Source organism: Berghia stephanieae, chromosome 1 (assembly GCF_034508935.2).
Source record: "Berghia stephanieae isolate SIO BIC M18660-M18661 chromosome 1, UCSD_Bste_1.3, whole genome shotgun sequence".
NCBI classification, from domain to species: domain Eukaryota; kingdom Metazoa; phylum Mollusca; class Gastropoda; order Nudibranchia; family Aeolidiidae; genus Berghia; species Berghia stephanieae.
Window position 1 is genome coordinate 102,732,088 of NC_088360.1, and position 7,500 is coordinate 102,739,587.

The window sequence follows — 7,500 nt, forward strand, 5'->3', positions numbered from 1 at the left end:
TTGTTTCTTTGTTATAATAATAATAATAATAATAATAATAATAATAATAATAATAATAAATAATAATAATAATAATAATAATAATAATAAAATTTAAAAAATTATAATAATAATATAAAAAAAATATAATAATAATATAATAAAAATAATAATAATAATAATAATATAATAATATAATAATAATATAATAATAATAATAATAATATATAATAATAATAATAATAATAATAATAATAATAATAATAATAATAATAATAATAATATAATAATAATAATAATAATATAATATAATAATAATAATAATAATAATAATAATAATAATAATAATAATAATAATAATAATAATAATAATAATAATACGAGGCATTTATATCGCGCATTTTTATCACTGTGATTCTCAATGCACGATACAAATAAATATACAAAATGTTCATTTATAAAACGTTTACCACAATGATTTCAATACTAGCAGTGTATGTAATATCCTATCAATATCATGAAAATGAAATGGCTGAAGAAAGGTTTTGAGCCCAAAACGTTCCGTGTTTGGTATTTTGTTGGGTTATATAAAATATTTAGTCGTCGGTCTGGCATTTTAGTAATGCATTCTGTCGTGTTCTGAAAAAAATGTTACTTAAAATTTTGGCAAAAAAAACTCTTTCTTCATATTTCGATGACTTAAAAAGGCCCTCGTCTTCTTAAACTCTCTCAACTCTGGGACTTTTTTCAATTTACAAAAGGTGTGTAGTTTCTCACGTAAAAATTTCCTTAAGGTTGTAATATGACGTCGTTTTTTAAAAAAATGTCATTGGGAGTATATCAATAATATAATATAATCTTATTTTACCTTATCTTATTAAAGGATGAATATAGGAATTATCCTTTAATTTCCTTATACAATAGTTTATAATTACAAAATCTCGTATTGTATCATTCACAGACAGTTTTACACAAGTTTGAATGTAAGGAAAAATATATCAATACGGCAATGTAAAATCGAAAATTACTTTATCATGGAATACTGAAGTTATTGAAAATTGGTCATGATCGAGTGAATTATAAATGTACAAAGTTCATAGTACAATGCAATATTAGTGACAACAATAATCATGAAAGCACAACGACTAACAATCTAGTATTTAATTGCCAGATAAAATTGATTACAAATTATCACAAAATGAGTATTCAGATAAGAGGCTTATTTTAAATACTCAAATAATTTATAACAAGTGAATTTGTAGAAGAGATTAGAGTCTCCGGTTTTGTATTTGTATATTAAAAAATATTCGTATCTCAACGCCTCAAATCAAATAATATTATGAATGGAAGTTTAGATGATAAAAATTGAATTCATATTTTTTTAAATATATAAACTTGGTTTACACTCAGGGTTGCCAATTTGGGGTTTTTGAATTCGTACAAGTTTACCTCACAACTACATTGACACTATTTTTTAAATATACAGATATTCATCGTTAAAGCCACACGACAAGGTCATGTTTTTTTATATTAAATCAAGATAATTCTCATTGCAGCGCGATAAGACTATTAAGATAATTTCCACTTAAAGATGTGTTTTAGCAGAAAAATGGATGTGTAGAAAAGGTTGGCATATTTTCCGATCACTTAGCATAATATTGCTGCTGTGTGGCATTTTTTGTGGGCAAATCCAATCTGGCAACGATGATTACGTTTAGTTTTAATTGAAAACAGTGACTATGTATTTCTTCAGTACGATAGACTAAAATGTCATATTCCTGATCAGTTCAATGTGTAATTAAGTTTCTAGTTACCGCTTTACACACACACACGCACGCACACACACACACACACACACACACACACACATATATATATATATATAATATATATATATATATATATATATATATATATATATATATAAATGAGAGACGGGCATTACAAGATGTTATTGCAACTAGAATTTTGTTCAAGCGTTCTTGTCTCTACTGAGTTGAGTATTATGATTAAGATATTGATTTATATGAAACAAGCACCTCGTTTAACCTGTTCATAATGAGCCAAAAAGGAATTATTCGCTCAAATATGACCTTTCAAAATTTCGCCTAGGCTAAAGGTTAGAAATTACGAAGCATGTGGAAAGAGTATGTTATTAGCAGAGCAATGGATTGCGTTTATTTTAATTTTTTTTTTTTTTACAATTTACGAAGTTGGCGAGGAAGAGTAGTTGTTATTCAGAGCCATTAGGTCCATGGAGCCGGAGTTTATCCCGGTTTCTATAGCGTGAAACGGACAATAGCAATTGCTTACTACCCTTTGGAAAAGACGTTAGTCTATCGCAAAGTATTCTCCGCCAGACCTAACAGACCCAGCTACCCAATCACTGCTGGGTGGATGGGGATGGGGGAGGGGGGGGGTGGGATAAGAAAAAAACATCTCGAATGCACCAGGGATTGATCACGGTCCCTTTGATTGTGAAGCGAGTGCTCTACCAACTGAGCTATCCGGGGCTATCCCAATTATGGAGAGTAAAGGATCACATAGTAAATCAATTGGAAGTTTCCGATTTCAAATTTGCAGTAATCGAATTTGTACTCGAATTATATGGGTTGGTCTACCTAGTTTTTGGCCTGTTAGTCATATTATTTTATTTGATGTAAAATGAACGCACAATGTAAAAAACGAGATCGATAGTAATGCCAGTATGATGTCTTTTATTCACAGTGTGGTATGTCTATTTATGAATTAATTACAGAGAGAGAGAGAGAGAGAGAGAGAGAGAGAGAGAGAGACAGAGAGACAGAGAGAAATAGCGAGAGAGACAGACAGACAGACGAAGAGAGAGAGAGAGAGAGAGAGAGAGAGAGAGAGAGAGAAAGAGAGAGAGAGAGAAAGACAAGCAGACAGACAGACAGACGAAGAGAGAGAGAGAGAGAGAGAGAGAGAGAGAGAGAGAGAGAAAGAGAGAAAGAGAGAGAGACAGGCAGACAGACAGACTAAGAGAGAGAGAGAGAGAGAGAGAGAGAGAAAGAGGAAGAGAGAAAGAGAGAAAGAGAGAGAGAGAGAGAGAGAAAGAGAGAGAGAGAGGAGGAAGAATAAACTATCTAAAAATTGAAATACTAACAATATTTACAAAAAAAGGTAAAAGGAGCACTCTTCATCATTTTTAATCCTAAACCAAAACAGAGATTGTCGGTGAAAGACCATTCGTTAACAAAGCAACAACAAACATACATCTAAACGTAACACAATGTTTGCCATTGGTTTAACTCACTCAATCTTAGAGATTTTTTCTACTTCTCAAAATTGGAAACAATATATTAAAAATGAGCATATACATAGATTGTTTTAGTCAACTGTCATTAACATGTAAAAACTAAAAAAAACATTAGCTTTGATTCTTCGCGTATAATTTGTCTCAGGAAAATATAATAAATAGGCATGGGGTAAAAGTAACCAGGGTAAACTATGGATATAGTCGGTGTTTGGGTTGAGTGAGTTAACCGACAAAGATTCTGTATCATTATTCATTTTTTAGTATTGAGTGAATGCATTCTCTACTAAATCCAGTCCTTTAGTGTGTGGATAAAGAAAAATCACAAGGACCTCTCCACTCGGTACTGGTATACAATGCAATACAATTCAATTCCCTTTATACATCCCATAGGGAAATTTGTATCTAGGATCTATTCCAAGGGAAGACTGGAATAACCCAGGCGTCAGCCGCAGTGCAGTGCCGCAAATTGAGCTAAGGCAAGGTGACTTGCTCAAGGCCACACAGCGCTGTGGCGGGCGATCGAACTCGGTACCTTTTGGGTACGAAGCAAAGACCGTACCACTAGGCCACGCTGCGGTGTTAAGGCTAGTTTTAAATATAATTTGTGTTATTTTGTGAGTTTTGTTCACACGTAGAAATCAGCTAGCCCTAAAAAGGGTTTACATGTGTGCTGTCCTTTTAAAATTATCCACTGTCATGGTTACAACTCAAGGACAAAATCTCTGATAACCGCATTCACCTTATATCATCAACTGAAACCGATGCATATTCATAAGTAATCGTGACCCACCACCTCAAAACGGTTTTATGTGGGGCTATGTGGTCTTGTGGTATGACATTCGCTTTCGGATCGGAAGGTCCTGGGTTCGAGCCTAGCTCGGCGCATAGTTGAGTCCTTGGAAAAGACTCTTTACTCACATTCTCTCACTCACCGTACTCAAGTGTAAAATGAGTACCTGGCCGTTAACAGCGTTGTCTCTGTCAGAAAAAAAAACAAGCTGTATTATCGCCTAACATGTCTCTTCTACATGTTACGTGTTGCTATTGGTCAGGGACCCTTTGTAAAGCGCTTCGAGCACGTTTAGTGAATATTGCGTTTTATAAAATATTGAATATATAAAATCTCAAGTTCTAAACACAATTTACAGCACCTTGTCCTTCCTCTTTGATATGGTGGGTTACATATGTATATTTCACTCACATTACTCACCTGATTTATCATCAGATCTGTGTTATAGCTTAATACATCCTTTGAGAAATATAGACAAGAGTTTCGCTATAATGTAATTCGGATACATACAACGTAATCATCCACAAAATGTGTAAAACATTATGGTTTCACAAACCTTAAATATTCCGACTTTTATACTCAATCAAAAATCAATCTTATATCATTTTACCAATCATCACAAAAATAATTACAAATCCCCAATCGTAGTACGTGAACACGTGACAGGGGGGACGTTTTCGTTTAATCCGGTGAATAACCAACCCATCAACACATTTTAACACTTGGAGCAGGCGTATTTCTCGATCACAAACATCATCACTACGACGACTACTACTACTAACTACTCCAGCCATCAGCACCGTTGTCGCCGTCGTCGTGGTCGTCGTCGTCGCCATCGCTTGCCGTTGCCCCCCTCTCTCTCTCTCACCCTCTACATCCGAACACCAAATCCTGGAGCCCTGTCAGATACATATCTCCCCTCGCTTCCAGGAACAACGTCAACATTATATCTACAACTCTTGTCAAAATGCCGCCCCGTGGCGCCACTGGAGAATCACTGTTTAGGTGAGCGCGTTGGATAACGACTGGTTATTACTCACGCCGGTTTAAAGATTATCAGATGCTGCGAGGAGGCGCAAAAGGTTGTCGATCTATAACGGATTGCTATTAGCTCATGTCAATAGATGGCGCCGTTGTTATGTCATCATTTATTTATTTTTATATTCATTATTTTGTTTTATATATGACAAGGTTTATAAAATATTTCAGTTTGTCTAGTAATGTTTTCTTTCTCATTGATTTCATGATTCATTGATTGATGATATTATTGTTGGATCTCTTTGTATTATTCACATCAACGGTGTCTAAAGAAATAAAAAACAAGAAATGAAGTGAGTGAAAAAAATGTCAGAGGACAATCAAGCATAAAAAAATTCCGCCGCGATGGGGGCTCGAACCCATGACCTTACCAGTACGATAATAGCTAGGGGAATTAGGGTAAAATTGTGCAAATTAGTGATGAAAGCACCAAATTTGGTACAAAGTAACTTGAGACCATTATTAATCGATGTTGATATAGAACCACATTGAGAAATTCCTCTAACAGTGAAAAATAGGGAGATGAAAATCCGCCTATATGAGCTATATTAAAACAAAGGGACGCAATCCATGAATTATTTGTTGACAAATCGGCGCTTTATAAATATATTATTTTTAGCCGTGTACGCGGTTGATTATTTTGGCTTAAATAATTATCATTGTTAAAAAATGTGCCTATATGTGATATAGGACCGTCTGGGCCGGTAGTATAGCTTTATTATGAGGACTGGAAAGGGGGGGGGGGGGGGGGCAGTGGGAGAGGAGGAGATGGTGCTGGTATTAGTTTTACTTGTGTTGTGTTGGTCGTCATCGTGGTGAAGATGATGGTGGAAGTGATGTTGGTGATAATGATGATGATGATGAGGTGATTGTGGTGATAATAGTAGTGATAATGGTGATGATGTTGATGAGGTGGTGGTGGTGGTGATCTTGGTAGTGATGATGATGATGATGATGATGATGATGATGATGATGATGATGATGATGATGATGATGATGATGATGATGATGATGATGATGATGATGATGACGAAGACGATGATGCTCAGGATGATGTTGATGATGATGTTGTGGTGGTGGTGATGGTAGTGGTAGTGATGATCATGATGATGATGATGATGATGATGATGATGATGATGAGGTGATTATGGAGATAGTAGTATTGATAATGGTGGTGGGGATGATGATGAGGTGGTGGTGATCGTGGTAGCGGTGATGATGACGATGATGTTGATGATGATGATGATGATGATGATGATGATGATGATGATGAGTATGGATGATGAGAGTGATGATGAGTGGTGGTGGTGATAGTGGTAGTGATTATGGTGATGTTGGGAACTATTCGAAAATGAAAGACTTTCTTGGTGACGTATATTAACATTTTTAGATGATTAGGATCCAACAAAAATCATATTTATTAGACAAATGTCTGTGGAACACATTTTTCTTGGGAGGCTTGAGAGAATCCAACAGCAGCCTTTTCTAGTTTATCCTGATCTCTTTGAATTATTTTAACGGCGCAAGATAAGCCAATACCTCGTTGTCAGCATTTTCCATGGCAGTATGTTCAAGAAAACCATATGTTGTCTTATTGAAGGCTAAAAATGTTTCCTTTCCTGAGGTTGGCCTGGTAGGACCGGCTGGAGTCTTTCTCTTAACCTGATTGGGTGAACATACGACTGGGTGCAACCTCATTCACAGCATCCTTTGCTATACATCTTGATTAATTCTGGCAATTTATGGACTCTCCTCTCTCTCTCTCTCTCTCTCTCTCTCTCTCTCTCTCTCTCTCTCTCTCTCTCTCTCTCTCTCTCTTTCTCTCTCTCTCGGCTCTGTTCTGTACTTGAATGTTTTATATATAGCATGGCTCCAAAAAGGAGCCCTTTTGTGAAACACACCGAATAACAACTTGCAACAACCTAACAGAAAACATGAATAAACAACTCTAAACAGATGTTATTTTATTAGACTTTAGTAAATCATTTGATAAAGTCAATGACCATACTCTGGTTATTAAACTGCGGATATATGGAATCATGAGTAACACACACGACTGGATAATGGATTTTCTCACTTATCGTAAACAACTGAAAAAGCAATGTCAGACTCAGCTCCAGTACTACAGGTGTGTCCCTAGGTTCCGTACTGGGTCCCCTCTTGTTCCTTATCTACATCAATGATTTGCCTGAAAGATTGTCGCTAGGAACTCAACTGAGACTATTTCCGGGTGACAGCCTTTTGTACAGACCAATAAGGCATAAGAAAGATTCTGAAATTCTTCATCGGGACCTAGGTTCCAGAAAATTACCAACAAAAGAAAGATAATACACAATACACAACAACACACTAGAAGACGTCACCAAAGCAAGGTATCTCGGAGTAACGATAAACAATCTCTGGAAGACCACAT

The 7,500-nt window shown here is 35.4% G+C and overlaps 1 protein-coding gene across 1 annotated transcript in view; it reads right to left on the reverse strand.

The window, feature by feature from the left end:
* Nucleotides 1-4,913, reverse strand: part of LOC144962590 (uncharacterized) — a 112,017-nt gene extending 107,104 nt beyond the window's left edge. Inside the window, exon 1 of the mRNA XM_078895673.1 lies at nucleotides 4,470-4,913. The gene's annotated coding sequence lies outside the window, so the exon portion shown is untranslated. The remainder of the gene's footprint in view (nucleotides 1-4,469) is intronic.
* Nucleotides 4,914-7,500: the final 2,587 nt, after the last annotated feature.